Source organism: Xyrauchen texanus, chromosome 8 (genome assembly GCF_025860055.1).
Source record: "Xyrauchen texanus isolate HMW12.3.18 chromosome 8, RBS_HiC_50CHRs, whole genome shotgun sequence".
NCBI lineage: Eukaryota > Metazoa > Chordata > Actinopteri > Cypriniformes > Catostomidae > Xyrauchen > Xyrauchen texanus.
Window position 1 is genome coordinate 32765398 of NC_068283.1, and position 19576 is coordinate 32784973.

The 19576-nt window shown below is 37.9% G+C and overlaps 1 protein-coding gene across 1 annotated transcript in view; it reads right to left on the bottom strand.

Moving 5' to 3' along the window:
* znf652 (zinc finger protein 652) overlaps positions 1–17740 on the bottom strand; it is a 40401-nt gene extending 22661 nt beyond the window's left edge. Inside the window, exon 1 of the mRNA XM_052133070.1 lies at positions 16391–17740. The gene's annotated coding sequence lies outside the window, so the exon portion shown is untranslated. The remainder of the gene's footprint in view (positions 1–16390) is intronic.
* Positions 17741–19576: the final 1836 nt, after the last annotated feature.

Genomic DNA, 19576 nt, shown 5'->3' on the forward strand with positions numbered 1-19576 from the left:
TTAAGTGTAATAATTGTAATTATATTTAAACAGTACGCTACATGCACATATTATTTGGAGTCAAATGAAAATGAACTGATTGTTAATTTAAAAGACGATTATGTAAATGTATGAAAATTTACATCCCTAGGAAGGACATTGTTGTAAAAATATCCCCTCATACAGTTAAAAAATGTCCATAAAAATTATTTCAGCTTATATAAAGATCAGCTTTCAGCTTAAATATAGATCAGCTCCTTTAAAAAAATAAAACAAAATAAACAAATATATATATGAAGTAATAATTGTAAACGTATTACTTTACACAATTATAGAATTATTACAGGGGTTTATGCATATTTTTATGCATTTACATATATTTGTGTGATTTCTTACAGTGGGTTATCCTTCGGGATGTGCAAAAGGAATCGACTAAACGGTTCTGATGCTGGTAGTCGACACTGGAATTATTAGTCAGTTAATATTTTCCCCCATTAAGCCGATCATAATTTTTACACATCATTTTGGCTATATATTTTTAAAGAGGCAGGGCTTAAATTACTGTCCTTATTATCTTAATGTTTCACATTTTAAAAATAATTAAAAATACAAATATTATTTTAAAAAGAGAGCCGTGCGTGCTTCTTCCCTCTATCACTTGCGGCGAGCAGGAAAATGTCCTCACGCAAAACAAGCAAACTCCGCAAAGTAGCTATGAAATCACTTCATTGGTGGTGCGGGAATCAGATTTCCAAACGTTTAAAAGACCCTATGGATGTTTTCACATTTGAGTCTTCTTTACATTTGTGCATGCTGGTATGTCATTTTTCGGCTGTACAGGCTTTTTCAAGCGCAGGATAGCAGCCTCAGATAAGTGAAGTCCCGTCTTTCACCGGACCATGTCGATGTGTTTATTTTCCTCATCAAAAAATGCTTTTGAGTAAGTAGCCTAGAAAATTACTGTTTATTTTCAATAAGATACTAACTGCTTAACGGGTTAAACTACCTTGCACGTCATGTTTAGAATAAATTAGGTTTATTTTAGGCTACATCACAGGCATTTTTCTATCCTATGGCAACTGTTTTTGTTTTACATCGTAACTGTTATTGTTTAATGTTCTTCACTGAACAGCGGTCATATTAGATCAATGGCTAATGCACGACTGCACGTCATGAAATACGCACAACTTTTCAGTGCATATTTTTTCTCTTGTAGATTTGGCTTAGACTACCTGTTAATTATTATAAACAATGTCCTGACTGTTTTAATAAGTACTTTTACATGGTGAATTCACATTTAGAACAGGCTGGGTTGCTCTATTGGACCTGCACTATTAATTCAATAGTTTTCAATAAATATGTCTATTAAATATTTGCTAACATATTTTATTTATCTTACAATGATCATAAAGCAAGGTGAGCACATCACAGATAATTGCCCATTTTCGGTGGAAATTAGCTTTGGATTTGGAATAGATAAAGAATTTGAAATGGGTCGCATAAACGTTTTCTGAAGGTTGGTTTATTTTTCAGCCTGCTTACAGGGATTCTAAATAAAATTATTTAATTTCTATACACAATTTACAATCATATTTAAATCAAACTACACAATGATGACTAAGACTTTATAGATATTATGGTTTCATTATCTGGTAATACATGATTTCCTGTAAAGCTGCTTTGAAACGATATGTGAAAAGCGCTGTACAAATAAAAATGACTTGACTTTTTAGACTAGTTGACTAAACAAATTAACAATTAAACATCAGTGAAATTAGTTGTTCAGCAAATCCCCAATTATACTATGAATGTATACACTGTTTGAAAGGTCATGAGTATCATGTTTTTCCTGCAAGCAGGGTGGGGAAGCAGAGTTTGAATGATGAAAAGTTAAAAAAGAAACAGTTAGACCAGTTACACAGAAATGCAAATGACACGAGAAAAGATATAACGTTTTAACTCAATTTTCAGACACCGTTTCAGACATCTTAACTCAGTCTGTCCTTAAAATGCAAGTGAATGGATATTTCCATCTTGAAGCTCCAAATATAACAGACAGTCAGCATAAATATTATCCATATGACACCAGCTGTTAAATGCATGTCTTCTAAAGCGACACGATTGTTTTTGTGTGAAAAAGATAAACATTAGGTACTTTAAACTCTAAATCGTGCTTTTGGTCAGCAGCAGTATGTACGTGTGATGTAATCGCATTGGCACTTTAGACGCGCGAGAACGAAGGCATGTGCGTGCATCATGGCCAGAAGAGCAGCGCTCTTTACAAGTGAGGAGGAACGCTGTACAGAAGCTTCTTTGGTTTTGGTTTAGATCTGTTTCTTTACTCACAATGGTACTTTGTGTGCAATCCTGGATGTCTCAACCGAGAGAAGAATGTGAGATTACGTCTGTATCATTGCAATGTGAATAAGTCACACAAGAGAACACTTGGACTTCACCCTCTCGTGAAGCTTACCCGAAGCGTTGGATTATAGTTAAAATGTATTTAAATATTGATTTATAATGCACCAAAATGGATCGTATGACTTTATAAGAAATTAATTTTAAGGCTGCACCGATCGATCGGCTACTGATCTAAATCTGCCGATTTTCGTCTTAAAATTCATGATCAGCCAATCATGCCTAGATTCAGGGCCAATCTTTTTTTCAGCACACATACACTGCTACATTAATGAATGAGTGCTTGCTCAGCCCTTCATGCATACGGCGTGGCCACTGGAGGGTGAGTTTGTGGCAGTTCTAAGTATTCACAAATTTAAACTTTCAGGCATGCTGTAATTTAGATGAATATGCCAGTTTGTTTTAAACATGTGTAAGATTAAGATATGAATATTAAAGGTGTACTCAGCGATTCCTAAGAAACACTGTTGACATTCGAACTCAACTGGCAAAACAAACACACCCCTCCCTTCAGTGCTCCTTTGGAAGCTCCGCCCTTGCCTTATCATAATCCTTTTTTTTTTTGTTTATAATCATCTGACCTTTTTCTCTTGGTCTGTTTCTCAGCCATTTGTCCTCCGTTTAGAAAGTTTGCATCAGCCAGATTTGCCATCGCTCTTCTAACAAAATTTCCTCTTGCTCTGCCCCCACCCCCCATCCTGTGCACGTGCAAGAACCACCCCCTGTTGCTGATTGGCTGGAGTAGTGTTGTGTGGATCGGTCCGATCCACTTTGTTATTGTCCCATTTATGGAGCCAGGGCTGTGTAAAAATACTAGATAGCTTTTTCAGCCCACCCACAGTATGAACAGCTAGCAGACTGTGAGGAGATATTTGCAGAATTTGACAAAAAGTGTATTGGATTAGAATTACTGAGTGCACCGTTAAACTGCAGATTTTTGGTCAATATAGTAGTTATTCTGACTCACTGCACAGTGAGCAAAAATTAAACAACAAATGAACATGCAAATAAAAATCTGAATATACATGATGTATTGGGAGTCGTGACATTTAGACGGTGTGTGGAGCTATAGAGACTGTTTGAGTGATCATAAACGCTATTAGCTTCACCCCCTTCAACATGAGAGCTCTCGGTGTCAATCAAACAAGCACGCTCTCCTGGTGCTCTCAATATTATTTATATATTATTTAACGGATCGGGTATCGGTCCGACAAGCCCGATCCAAATCCGATAAGGTGTGTTAGACTGCATTTCATTGGCTCTGTACTTGTATTTTGCACAATGACAAAGTTGAATCTAATCTAATCATGTTCGTTACGGTCATGTAGGGCTGCACAACTAATTACGATTACGGCTGCCACGATTATGTAATCGTGAAAATGGACAATTACAGCGTTCAATTAAAGTCTGCTCCTGTTGCTTCAATGGCTTCTATTTACATCGTGTTTTTGCAGTGGTTGAGTATTCTAACCAATAACTAATGTGTCCGTTGAGCAATGAAATGGCAATGGCCAATCAGAGCCACTTAGATTAGCCCTCCGTTCAATCTGTAATGGCAACTGATACTAATGCGCAAGTTTTAAACCATCGAATGCCCAGATGCTTGCTTTATGTTCTAGCTCTGTTCGTGCAGCACACGAAAACGAATACTGAAGAAACATCACCTGACACTTGAAAAGAAGCTGTTGTTCAAGAGCGAAAAGCACTTTGTAATTATTTTGGATTCATTGCATATTGCACCATTCGCTTTCAACGTAAATTTTAAATACACTGAAAATGAGCAACACGACAAAACTAAAGCGATCCCGTTCTAATCGAGGCACAGACGCGGTGTAAATAATTGATTTATTATGCTGATTAGACAGCTTTCTTTTTAATGAGAGCATTTGCAATTGCAAAACTTTGTGTGGAGCGTTACTGAGCTCACGTCGCAATGCAGATCTCAATCAATGTAAACCTGCAGTGAGTGACAGCAGTCAATGTAATGGGAGAGTTTGTCGTGTTGCTCGATTTCTGTGTTCAGTTTATTAAAGATTTGTTTTGTCATGTCATTAAGTAGGCCAATGTGAATCTGATTTGTACAAAATAGCAATAAAATAATTCAGCTAACTGTTATAAGTGTGTTTTGGAGGTGTAGCCAACATAAAGAATATGGCATGAATAGCATATTTCAGGAATCACCATCTTTATCATGCCTGCTCTTATAAGACCCATTTGCCACACAGCTGGTATTGGTAACTTAACATTTTCGCAAATTGCACAAACTCAGATAGCAAATGACTGTTTTTAATTTCCAAAGTGCAATCACGGAGGCCAAAAAATATCTAACGATGATCTTGCATGAACAAGATCGCCATTTGAAGATCTAACGAGATGAATGGTCCCCTGTCCCGCCACCAAAGGGCTTACTGAACGCAGTAACTTGGTCGATTTAAATCAGCTGTTAATAAGTTTGAATATTTAATATGCCTTATTATTTACTGTATGTGGACTAATAATTTAAGCAGTAATTTAGCAATAATTGTATTATATATTATAGATATCCATTTAAAATATTTTTTTATTTGCCTTACCTTAACAAATATTATTACAATCTAAAATACAATACAATACAATACAATACAATGCATAAAAGAAACTGGAGCGCAGCTCATATACACCATTGATATCTGCTACTCCGAAGTTGCTTTGTGAGATCACAGTAATTTAATATTTTAAATCAACATTAATAATTGCGATTACAATATCAAGAGCAATAATCCACAATTATGATTTTTTTATATAATCGTGCAGCCCTACTGTCAAGCTCAAAAAATGACAAAAGAACAATTAAATCACAATTAAAGTAGTTCATATGACTAAGCCACTTGAAGAGGTGCGATAGCTCTGTGAATCACAAAAGGCTGTGTTTTCTAAAATATAAAATGCACGCACAGCTCCAGCGCATTATTGAATGACGCTGATCTGCTTAAACACACCCTCGGCTATTTTTAGCCTTCACAGCGGTGCGCAATATTTGAGCGCTACTCACAAACATCTCGGATGTAGATGCTCAATATTTCGGTTCACTTGTAATATGCATTTGGAACAGCACCGGAGGTGCATTTTACCAGAATTTGAATAAGAAGTGAATTAAACTACTGTGAACTTGCCTACAAACAGACACATACAGGACTTCCTGGAGAGTTTAGAATGACAATGCGTGAGGGTTTAAAAGTTAAAGATGTCATGGAGAGACTCACGGACACAGAGATATGAGCTCGGTAGCAGGGTTTATTGAACAGATGATTGAAACAGTGATGTAAACATTGTGAGTAAATCCAGTTGAACAGAGTGGCAAACAGCAGGTGAGAAATATCCAAACAGGCTATAGACATGATGAACTGATAACTCGCAACAGTCTTATGATATTTGCAGGCAATAATGAAGACGCAGGCATGTTTGACATATTAGAAAGAAGGGATGTGCACTAGTAGTCGAATATTCAAATGTTAGTTCTGCAATAATTATTCAAATAGTAAAAATACTATTTCAAAGTTTTGTTTGCTGGCCATATAGTGAGATTCATGTTAAATCCTGAACACACAAACTAAAACAGACAGTTATAACAAAATTCACTGGGTGTCGCTGTTGACTATGGACACAAGTTGATCACATTTTTTGAGCAAACGGTTCTGTCAGTACGTTTAGATGGACACCAGAATAGCGGGTTATTGTGAGAATGTGGCTTACTGTGAGAAAGCTGGGTTCCTGTTTAAATATACTGGATAAGCGGTGTACTCTTTACTCCCGTATATGTGCAACTCGTCAGAAAGCTGCATCCCCGTAACAACCTAATCCCCGCAACGCTTCTGTAAACAACAAACATGGCATCCGAGAAAGACTTTGCTAGCTGAGGTAAGGGACTTCCATCATTTAAACTGGTGTGAATTAATGAGTATAGTTTATGGAGCACGTGGATGTTTGTTTTTCTCAACAAAAACATGACATGAGATACAATATAAACATGATAACTATTATATGCCAAGTGCTTATACTTTTCCTGTAAGTTAACTGTGTCAGTCTACTTCATTAGCGGTTTCTTTTTCTTCGCTTTGTGTGAGCTTAAACGCTTTCATCCTATTCTTTCTAGTCTATAATTTCGCCAAAAACAAAATAAAACGGCTTCTTTTCTACTGATGACTTATACTGGAATTACTGTTAATTTTGCTGCTGCATTATCCAGTATACTAGTTAAAAGTTTTTCTTAATAAGCTATATATTTATATTGAATTAATGTGTAATTAGAGGTTTGTGTTTCTTTACATATTAAAGGAGTACTCCCAATTAATTCCACACAATAATGTAAAAATATTCTAAACTGATTATGCAAAAATAACAACACTGTTATCGGATCGGGATCGGCCGATACTGAGCTTTCCGATATCAGAAGATTGGTATCGGTGCATCCATTTTGAGACTGTCAATCCATGCATCTTATCACGTTGCTTTCTGTGCATGACACCGCGAAGACTCCGCATGTGGAGGCTCATGCTACTCTCTGCAATCTATGCACAACTTACCACTTGCCCCTTTGAGAGCGAGCACCACTCATTGTGACCACAAGGAGGTTACCCCATGTGACTCTACCCTACCTAGCAACCGAGCCAATTCAGTTGCTTAGGAGACCTGGCTGGAGTCACTCAGCACACCCTGGATTCTAAGACTCCAGGGATGGTAGACAGCGTCAATTTTCACTGAGCTACCCAGGCTCTCAGATTAGCAATACTTTAATGCTTTGTATAAGTTTAAATTGTGTGTTTCGAATCAGTAAGTTCATGTTAACACAAAGTAAATGTGGTCTGTATTCTTCTGACGTGCTTGCAAAACTCTTTTCAGAGACGAATTTGTGCCAAAAGTGGGAGCGCAACAAAAGGGAAGATGAAACAATGTATATCTGATTATTTCAGGAAAATATTTAGGCCTATGCCACAAACACAAGTCATTAACACGTTTACAGTAGTTTATTTTACACATACAGAATGATTCTACTCGGTCAATCCGTTTTGCTGTTCATGACACCCTTTCTTTGCTTGCATATCGCTGATTACACATTTGCAATGTTTTTGGCCATGTTTAGGCACAAAAACAGTCCCAAAGGTATAAGCACAAAAAAAAAAAAAAAAGGACGTCAGAAGAATACAGACCAGATTTACTTTGTGTTAATATGAAATTACAGATTCACAACACATGAATTACACTTATGCAAAGCATAAAATTATTGCTAATATTTGCTTGTATAATTATATACTTGATTTACACATTTACAAACGTTCTGTGCACATGCAATTTATTTTTACACTTGCAATTTAATTTACACTTTCATAAATCTCACCCTGTGCATGCAAACTGCAGAATATAACTTGCAAAGTGTGGCTCAGGCCACTTTTTTTTATTTATCATTATCGGATGAGCTTAGTGTTAAAAAAAAATAATCTGTGATCGGTATCAGCCTCAAATTTTTCGATCAGTGCACCATTAATTAATTTAACGGGTTGGAGTCGTAACGATGACGTTTATGCTGATGGAAAAGTCTCCATTCACTTGCATTTTAAGGGCCTACTGAGCCAAGACATTTTTTTGTTTTTCTTCAAATGTGTTCTGGTGAAGAAAGTCAAACACAGCAAGGATATCATGAGCTTGAGTAAATTATGAGAGAATTTTCATTTTTGGGTGAGCCATCTCTTTAGGTTGTTGATGTAAATGGTGACTCAAAAGAGAACTGTATACGTTAAAACGTTATATCCTTTCTCGTGACTTTGCATTTCTGTGTAACTGGTCTAACGGTTTCTTTTTTCACTTTTCATCATTCAAACTCTGCTTTGAATCAATAGTAGTTCACGCAAACAAAATTCTTCACCCACCTTCATGTTGTTCCAAACTACATTGATTTTCTTTCTTCCACTGAACACAAAAATATGTTAGGCAGAATGTTGTCACCATAGACTTTCATTGAATCTTTCTTTTTTTCCATACTATGAAAGTGAATGGTGACTGAGGCTAAAATTCTGGCCAACATTTCCTTTTTGTGTTCCACACAAGAGGCAAAGTGTTATTGGAACAACATGAGGGAGAGTAAATAGTGACAATTCAAATTTTTGGGTAAACAATCCCTAGGAGTGGGAACTTATGACAAGAAGTCCTGGCTGTCTTTTGTTTACGGAGACATAATGGAGAAAAATAGGAATTATGTGTTGTAAAACTTCTTTGGGAAAACTGTACAATGACGTTTAAACACAGACCTGGAGCATTGCAACCTCACATGTTAACTACAGAGTTTAATTGCATCACAATTTGCAATACGCAGCAACTTAATCAAGTAGCACATTAGCAGCGTGTTTGTCTGTATCAGGTAGTTTTCCTGTAATGACAGTTACATGACTGATATAGCCATACACACACCCTTAAACCTACCCACACAAATAAACCAAAAACACAAACACCTACACACATAAACACATACCCACATACAAACAGCCATGCACAAACACCTCCACGTTTCTTCCTGTGCGCTTTGACACTTTCTGAGAATTGGAAAGTGCAGTGTACATGACCACATCATAGGTGCATAAGGGGTCGTATCTTAGAGAGTGGGTTTGTGTGCGTGCTTTGGAGTTACAGGAAAGTAGCCAGGAAAGAAATCACACATAATTTTATATTAAATTGCTTGTGCATTTCAGACACTGTTCTGGCACAATATGCACAACGAGTGCCATGTAAATAAATACGGTTGTGTTCTTCAGCTTTGACAACCATGTTTGTACAAACCAATATTCAGCAGAAACATACCATTGGTGGAACTCTGGGTGCATGATAAAATTGGGTCAAAAAATGTAATAAAATTAGAAATTGACACTTTAAATACCAACTGATGCTGTACCTCCAAATTTAGAAAAGTTAATACAGCTCTGATATGTCATAAATTGAGTGCACAATTTTTGCACCCATCGGAAGGATGCTTGATATGCCGGTACTCAAGCTGCTCTATGGGTGCTGAAACACAGCATCTACTTACACATTTGAAGAGGAAATGAAGTTGTTAATGGCTCTAGTTTATTTAGAGATGTACACATCAAGATGCATATGTTTGCACCTTCAAATTGTTTGTGTGCAATGACTTGTTGGCCTAGAGCTTCAGTGCCCTTGTGCATTGAATAGGAGCAGAGAGCATGATATTGCTTCACATGTGAAAGAGTGAAGACGATGTCAATGATTTAATTTTTCTCAGCTGAAGTTTCACAATGCCTCAGGCAGCTCCTCTCATCAAGAGCGAGTAGGAGGACGATAATGCCGGTGACTAATTCTGGGTTTCCTCGCACATCAAATGTAAGCTGCTTTGATGTGGGTGACAATCACAGAATCAAAATTTCTAGGACCAAAGAAATTATTCATCTTTAATATAAACAATGCTATCAATCAATATGGTTTCAAATTGCCGAGCATCAACCTATTGCTCTCAACAAACAAAAGATTTAACTCATTCAAGAACCAGAACAACTTTAATTCATTTTAACCACTTTAATTGATAATGCAGAGTAAGATAAGCTGTGGGACTTCGTTATTTTTTAAGTGCACTACAGGCTATGACTATGGGGTTGGTTGAAACAGACTAGGTACAAATTTGAAATTATTAGTGGTGCTTCAAAAGTAATTATCATTCATGATCATTTGCCTGGCTTCTCCGATAACAATGCTACAGCCAGTATATTCTACTTTGAAATTTCCATTCTGGGATGGAATTTAGGTTTATGTTTTGGCCTGTGTGATCTTGCCCACTGCCCACTCACAGATTTGAACAAGTTTGCAGGCAAACGACATCACTGCGTGCTGAAGTCATGGAAGCCAGCAAACGAACTGAATCAGAGATAACGGATTCCACCTGACATAAAAAGCCTCGCCATCCATCTAAAAACCACCATGACCAGAGGCGTAGGAAAACAAGAATAAAGCGTTAGATTGCTAGGTAGATATTTTAGTTCAACGAAGTAAAATTTTTTCTATATATATATATATAGGTTGATTATGGCATATTCTTTTTAATTATGAGGGTCCAAACCCCTCCACCCCTAGCAAGAGGGACAAGAAGAATTATCACTTGATGGCCCCGGCACTGTCCAGTATTGGAGGTCTATCAAGTGGAACACAGAACACACACACCCCCCCACCCCCACCCACACACACACACACACACACTTTGGATAGAAAGGTCGGTTTTGTATCATATTAAACTGTATAAAAATATAAAAATTTATTAGGGGTGTAATGTGGCACAATACATCGAAGTTAAAAATTGTGACGATACGCATAGTAGAGATTGGACTTTTTTTATTATTGTTATTTTACAAGTGTCTGTATCCAATACGCGCAACGTCCTATGCCTACGTAATGAGGGCATACACAATGAAATATTTCAATGCACACAAGTAGCTCTAAAATTAGATTACTAGTTGAATATGCAAGAACTGAAAGTGATATCATGTAAGCGAATGCAATAAAGGGTGCCGGAGAGAGAAGTGCCTTTTTTAGCCGGGAGGGATCTGATGTCTGACGTTTACAGTCAGTATTTGGGATTGACAACCATATTTACTTACAAGTTTGAGTCTTGAAATGTCCGGTTCATACAATAGTTTACAGTACAGTTCGAAAACTGTCTGTATGAACGAACAACCGAAGTAAAGCCTGTATTCTAACAGCTGTAAAATGACAGTGACTCAAGTAAATATCAAAGATGGTGATGTACAGAACACTGGTATGTCTAATCACAATTGATGGCGCATTACTAAATAAACAAGTCCAATCGAGGCACGAGTTCATCCATCAGATCATTATTAACCAACACCAGCTTTGAATGTTTTTTAACCGTGAGCAGAGTGCAGCTTTTGGTTTCACGCTCATACCTGTGACGGCGGCTGCTTCTTCGGATGACAAGCAGCCATCTCTGTCTCCGTGAGTTAACGGCTTGCTGAAATTGCAGTTGCAAGTCTTGAAAATTTGCGTGTTTCAGTTTGGTTATAAAATGCGGTTGTCATGAGGTTTAATGATAGTGCCATACTACTGTATATAATGCAGAATATGTATAATGATGCTATACTATGTCAAATGTCAGATTTGATTTCATCAGTATATTTTAGTTTCAAGTTTATTTGTCATGTGTACAAAATGTCAGTGACAATTGTACAATTGAAATGCTTGTATTGAGGCTCAGGTACACTACAGCTGTGCAATAAAAATGAAAAAAAACATCAGAAGATAAAGAGTAAATAAAGATTATTTACAAATACAAAAAAATAAACAAAATATGCAGAATATCAGCCACAACATTAAAACCACCTGCCTAATATTGTTTAGGTCCCCTTCTTGCCGCCAAAACAGCATCAACATGCATCTCAGAATAGCATTCTCTGTAAAGTTGTGGTGAGAAATATATATTCAGAGTGGTTATCAAAGTTACCGTAGACTTGGTCAGTTCGACCCAGTCTGGCCATTCTCTGTTGACCTCTCTCATCAACAATGCATTTAAATCTTCAGAACTGCTTCTCAATGGATGTTTTTTGTTTTTGGCTGCATTCTGAGTACATTTTAGAGACTGTTGTGCGTATAAATCCCAGGAGATCAGCAGTTACAGAAATACTCAAACCAGCCCGTCTGGCACCAACAATCATCCATGCAATTCTCAGCCAATCATGTGGCAGCAGTGCATAAAATCATGCAGATCCATGTCCGAAGCTTCAGTTAATGTTCACATCAACCATCAGAATGGGGAAAATGTGATCTCAGTGATTTGGACCGTGGGATGCTTGTTGGTGCCAGATATTAGGTAGGTGGTTTTAATGTTGTGGCTGATCGGTGTATTAGTATGTATGATATTTATGTCTAGTTGGTATGCAAGTAAAATACAGATTCTAACTGGAATATGTGCAGGCCCAATATGTGAACAAGTGCAAAAGGTAGTTAAATCCATAGTAGCTGTAGTGTGCAATAAATATGATCAATATATCAGTATATTTCACAGAAAAAGGCCTTAGTCCTTAGCAGCAGTAAATTGGTAATAGTGCCCTTAGAAATTTTGATGCACAAAAGTGACAGAAACATGTGAAGAAATTGTCCAAGAGTGACCCTGAGCTGTCAGTGAGGTGGCCAGTGTGTGGGAGGTAGTGGAGGCATGTCTCCACTAGCGAGCTGATCAGTTGAATCAGGTGTGTTTGATTAGGGAGATATACAACATGTGTAGTGTTGGGGGGCCTCCAGGAAACCGTATTGCACAGAACAGGGTTAGGAACCACTGCTCTAGACCATTAATCACCTCATACAAAATGTCCAATGCACAACATTTGTCTGCCTGAGGTGGGGTGTAAGTCACTGTTAGAATGACCAAACTGAATTTGCGGAGAAGGAAAAAAGTCAGAATTTTACTTTAATGAATTTGACATCAGGAGAGCAGTGTTTAGCAACAACTGAAACATCCGTTCCCCAACGAGAGTTCACCAAAACAAACCACCTCTGCGCTTACCAGAGTCTGTTGTTCTGTCATTGCATGGTGAATGAATGGTGAAACCGGGAGGAGTAACTCCGTTGTCTGGAACAGTAGCATCCAGCAATGTTTAAATGAAGACTAAAATACAGCAGTTCCTGATGTCCCGTTTGAACTTAATCCGAGCGTTAAATTCATTCATTTTCTTGACGAATACTCATAAGAGGGGGACGGAGGCACCTTTTCAGAGTTCTGCACAGAATGCCGGAACATTTGCCTCTTTTGCGCTTCTTCCTCCTACGCCGACAAAAATGTAAACAAAGAGGAAGATGCACAGCAAAGGGGCTGCTGCTGCTCAAACTCACATGCAAATCACTCTCAAAGTCCGTTTTGAGCGATTATCTGATGTCTAGCAGTGTATGGCAATCATATTGTATGATCAAGGAAGCGATATCTACCAACAGACTTAGAAAAAGCTGTAGAGTTTGCCCAGAGCTCTCACCAGTTCAGCCATCTAGCGGCGCACTATGAGCCACTTAAGTCATTTAAGTAGGGTTTTAAGTAGGTACATTATTTAACTGGACGAGCACGCACTTCCATTAAATATATATTTTTTAAAGGAATATTTTGATGTGAGGCCTGGGTAGATCAGCGAGTATTAACACTGAATACCACCCCTGGAGTCACAAGTTCGAATCCAGGGTGTGCTGAGTGACTCCAGCCAGGTCTCCTAAGCAACCAAATTGGCTCGGTTGCTTGCTTGGTGGTGGAGTCACATGGGGTAACCTCCTCATGGTTGTGATTAGTGGTTCTCGCTCTCAATGGGGCGTGTGGTAAGTTTTGCATGTCTTTAAAGTAATAATAATACAACTTTCAAATCAACCTTTCTTGATTCAGGCTTAGTTTAAAGAATCATAAACTGAACTGAACTGTGAGCTCAGTATCGTGAACCAAACAGAATCGTGAAATGCGCAAAAATTACACACCTATTATTTATTGATACTTTTCAGTATTGAATGGATTACAAATATATTTATAATCTAAATTTCTCTCGCTTCGTCCGCAATCTTGGATTTAATTTTCTGCCAAGCTCATCGCGGTGCATTCTGAGATTGCCTACCTGGGGAAAGTTACATAAGATGCTACCTTAGAATTTGGCCAAAATTAGATATCTTAAGAGGCAGCGTAATTAGGGGCCTGGGTATCTCAGCGAGTATTGACGCTGACTACCACCCCTGGAGACAAAATTCCAAATCCAGGGTGTGCTGAGTGAATCCAGCTAGGTCTCCTAAGCAAAAAAAATGGCCTGGATACTAGGGAGGGTAGAGTCAAATGGGGAAACCTCCTCATGGTCACGATTAAGTGGTTCTAGCTCTCAATGGGGCACATGGTAAGTTGTGAGTGGATTGCAGAGAATAGCATGAGCCTCCATAAGCTTTGAGTCTCAGCAGTGTCATGCGCAGCAAACCGCTTGATAAGATGCACGGATTGAATGTCTCAGATGCAGAAGCAACTGAGATTCGTCCTACACCACCCGGATTGAGGTGAGTCACTATGCCACCACAAGGACTTAAGAGCACATTGGGAATTCCAAATTGGGGAGAAAAATAATAATAAAAATGAATAAATAAAAATATTAACAGAGATGAACTCATCTGAACAATTAAACAGCAGAGACATTTTATTCTGTTTCACAGCATTGAGGAAGACGATGGTGCAGGCTGACCAATCAGAAGAAAGGGGCGTTTCAGGTCCACCCATATGTGTGAATCAAATATTCAAGCCATATATTAGTGAAATCAAATAATCAAAATGCACAGTGTCCCATGTCTATTTTTCCAATTTCCTATTTTTATCTGGAGTATTATATCAAAATTATGAAAAACAAGTAATTCGTTGTTTTTTAATATTGGTTTTGTAAATGAATAACGAAACAAGTAGTTTTTTCCAATTTTTAATTCCTAATTGAATATGAAATACAAATGATACATGGATTCCAGACACAAAACATATCAATCTTACAAAATCTATCAACTGTGAGTCTCCATAAAGTGTTTTTGATCTCTGATAAACTCAATATATGTAAAGACACCAGCCTGATGTAAAAAACTAAATTCCCTAAGGGGGTGACCTAAGCACAGTTTTAATGTAATATCCTCAACAACAAAAAAACAATAACTTGACTATGGCGCCACATTCTGATTGATCAGTTTCAGAATTATTTGCACTAGCAGCCTGATGATGTGAAGTCATTTTTCCTCATTCCAAATCATTTTCAAACTAGATTCCAAAACGGATCGAATACTTTGTGAACTTCACTTTTCCAATGTGGTTTGGGGTGTCAACTGTATCGTGAATCGAGACCATAAGAAGAAAGCTACTGAGACTTCTGACCAGCTTTAGTCAGGATAAACGGTAACTTTGCAAAACTGGGAACTGGATAAAAGGAAAGCTGGAGAAATCTCACAAATAAAGCCCTATTCAAAGATGCCTCCAAGGCATATGCCTCATGTGGTGGCCCACAAATGCGTCACGACTTTTCAAGTCGACGTTAAAAGACCATAAACTTTAATAAGACGTAAAACTAACTAATTGTAAAATAACATCATCCCTTCTGAGAAAACCAGCGCTAGCAGCTCGAGCTAACCCCGCTTTAGCAACGCTGCAGCTTGAGAAGGGCCTAGCGCGCACATCCACAACACCTCCTCCAAACTCCATCACCTCCACTCCAAAAATAAGAAAAATACTGATAAACAGCACAGTTGGACCACCCCATAACATCCCAATAGTTATGAGAGTAGCAAAGGGGGTGCAGCAACTCAACAGCAAAGAGTAACTTTTTTAGGAAAGCGACGCAAAGAAAGGGTTAAACAGGAGGAAACATTGGTTGGTCGGGACGAAAGGCGTGCAGGCCGTTCTGCTAGCGGAGCTAACAGCCCGAGCGAATGCGCATACGGTTGCGTGCCATGGACTCTAGCTGCTGCAGGACGGGCTTTTGCTAAAATCGTTCAATGCAATTGAAAAAGACCTTTCGGATGACTTTTTTGTCGTGCTTTTGACCCCCCAAAATTAGGCGACAATACATTTCCTGATCCCCGTGGTTCATCGCAAGCTAACATCTTCATCGTGGACGACTTTCACTTTATTTATACTGCTACAGAGATTTTTCTGATTCGTATTTGCATGCCACTTTGCCTGCATGCATTCTGCGAACTGTTACTTGCAGTGGAGTCTTCGCGCGTTTGTATGCAAAAGAGAATTATGTAGGAAAGCAATAACATTTGTCGATCCCTCTTTCCAAACAAAAACCTGGCAAAATTGCATTTCGACCGATGAAAACAACTCGATGACAACACCATACCTTCACAGATGTCCAATGGAAGATTTCTTTGGTTTCTTTGCATGCGGTGAACAACTGTCATCGTTGTAAATAAACGCAAAAACAGATGTTAACTTGTACGAGCTCTTCGTTGGGGTACTCACCCGAGACACGAGCGCCATCTCCTTCATTCCGTGGACCTCCAGTTGTGTGGGGATCGAATAAAATACACATCTACACAATTCTTGCTTGAGACAAAGTGATCCTTGGCGGGTGCCGTGAGAGTTTGGAAATAGTTTCCTATCGCGTGCATGCGCAGACATTCGCTAGATATCATTCATTCCTTCGATTTGCGACTAGACAGTCCGATCCAGCCGTCGTTACCGTTTACAAACCATTGCTACGTGGCTGGCCTAGGTCTCGCGCATCTACCAGCCTCCGAGTTCATCCGAGGCGCTCGAGCCGTAGCTGTCTGCACTGGTTAAAGCGCGCGTGGCGTCGTTTTTTTTTTCTTCTTCTTCCCGTAGTCAAAGAGCGAGACAAGATAGCGTTCAGTGCGCGCGCCCGTCTTCCTCCTTGCGTAAAACCACCTTGAAAAAAGTGACTGCTTCACTTGATGGACCACTTGACTAATGAGATGCAGCTCAGCTGCCAGTTCAAGATTATGAGAGCATCAAACATTTGTTTACTTTATCGGCAGATTATTCCAACTGAACTGAAAATCTGAAACATATGATGAAGCATAATGAAAGGTGTGGGTGAGAAGTCTTTTTTTTAATTTTTATTTTATTTATTTTTTTACTTTAAATCTCCACTTGTTTATGGCAATTCACATTCTTCGTGCATATCGCCACCTACTGGGCAGGGAGAATTTATAGTAAAAAAGGACTTATAGGAATATTCCGGTTTCAGTGCAAGTTAAAGGAATAGTTCACCCAATTCTCTCATTATTCACTTACCCTAATGCCATCCCAGATGTGTATGACTGTCTTTCTTCAGCAGAACACAAAATAAATATTTAAGAAGAAGATGGAGCTCTGTCAGGTCCTTGTAATGCAAATAAACGGTTGCAAGCACTTTGATGGTCCAAAAGTCACCGGCAGCATAAAAGTATCTGCACAACTCGTACAATGAATGTCTTCTGAAGCTAATCGTTAGGTTTATGTACGAAACAAGTCGATAATTAAAATGTTTTTAACTTTAAATCAGCGCTTCCGTCCAGGGCTCTGACGCTGTTTAAAATGGCAGAACTCATGCCATGTTCGTTCTTCTGTTGTAAAATAAATTAAGCGGCGCTTCCGAATTTTCACATGAACTCGCGCTTACATCACGCGACCGCTACATGATGCATCAACTGCTGGCAGGAAGCGCTTTTAAAAGTTCAAGTTTTTATTATAAAAGACGTCGAGTTGCTTCAGAAGACATTCATTGATCGACTTGAGTCTTGTGGATTAATTTTATGCTGCCTAAATGTGACTTTTGGACCGTCAAAGTACTGCCACCCGTGTACTTGCATTATAAGGACCTGACAGACTCTATCTTCAAAAATCAGTGAAGACCAACAGTCATACACCTCTGGCATGGCATCAGGATGAGTAAATAATGAGAGAATTTTCCTTATTGGGTGAACTATCCCTTTAGCTCAATTGATAGCATTTGTGACAATGTTGATTACCACAAAATATCATTTAGACTCACTTGTCCTTTTCTTTAAAAACAGCAAAAATCACAGTTACAGTGTGGCACTTACAACAGAAGTGAATGGGAAAACTTTTTGGAGGGTTTAAATGCAGAAATGTGAAGCTTATAATTTTATAAAAGCACTTACATTAATTCTTCTGTTAAAACAGAAGTATTGTATTGTATAATATTTGATTGGTAAAGTTGTTTAAACCGATGTTTTAGGGTTACCACGTTATGTCATCTTGGCAAAGGAGTTACAAAATGTTTAACTTTATACAGAAAAGGTTAGTAAGTGATTTTATCACACTAAAATCATGTTAACACACATTGTTTATGTCTTTTGGCTATACTTTTAAAAGATCAGTATTTTAATATTTACGTATTGGCCTCATTCACGTCTATTGTAAATGCCTCACTGTAATCCAGATTATTGTTTTATTTTTATTTAAGAAAAGGAGGGACGAGTAGAAATAATTGTTTTGTTAATCAACATTATGCCACAAATGCTGGTGATTGAGTTTAACTTGAATGTAATCTGAGTATTCCATTAAAGATTGATCTGTTTCTCATCCACATCTCATATCGTTTCAGAAGACATGGATTTAACTACTGGAGTTTTATAGATTACTTTTATGCTGCCTTTATGTGCTTTTTTGGAGCCTATTGTGGTCACCATACACTTGCATTAAAGGACCAAAAAGCTGAAATATTTTTCTGAATATTTATCTTTGTTTGTGGGTGAGTAAATGATGAGAGAATTTAAGTTTCTGGGTGACAAGCTTATTTGCTGTGGTTGTGTAGTTTGGCAGGGTAAGGAGTGCACCTGCCCAGTGCTGATATATGATGGCTCAGCTAAACATTTTAAATGATGTCCTTTCCTCATCTGCTTTCCTTCCATAGTGAGGATTGTCAAACAGGTTAGAAAGCAGCTGCTGGTGTCATTTCTATCGCAAAGATGATATGAAGCTGAAGTACTGAGATAGGTGTTTGCAGTCATGCACTATAGTATTGACATCAAATAGTTATGCCAAGACCTACAATGGCATGCATCATCTAATATAGTGTCTTCTGGCTCATATTAAACTAAGTTTATAGCAGTTGAAATGTTTCAAAATGATTATGACATTTAATTCCATTTAACAGTTATTCAAACACCAAGTCATTTGGCTCATGTACTAGATAAACTTTATTTCACCTTATATTTCCTGGAAGGTGCCCACAAAAGTGGTGTTTTGAGTGCAAGTGAAAAACAGGAAAGAGACATTGAGATCATGTATTTGAAAATGGTTATGTATGTTTGAAGAATAAAATAGTAAATATATTTCTTCCTACACGTGTTTATACTGCATAAATATTTCAAGTCTAGATACCAGATAGCAAGGAGTTTTAAGTTGTAGAGGTCAGTATCAGGCATCAAACGTTGAATCCAAAAATTCTTGAACAAAATAGTTATTGTAAATATTATTTCAAAGAGGCTTAATTGCAAAACATACAGTATATTTCCAAGCAAGTACCATGGAGAGATTACACAGATTCTTACTCCCTGTTTGAAACAAAAAGCTTTTTTACACTTGTGTACAAGCATCTCTCTAAAAATTTTCTGAATGTTAGTCCAGGAAAACAGGGAGCAAGAAATGGAGATAAAAGGGACAGGAAAATTAAAAAGG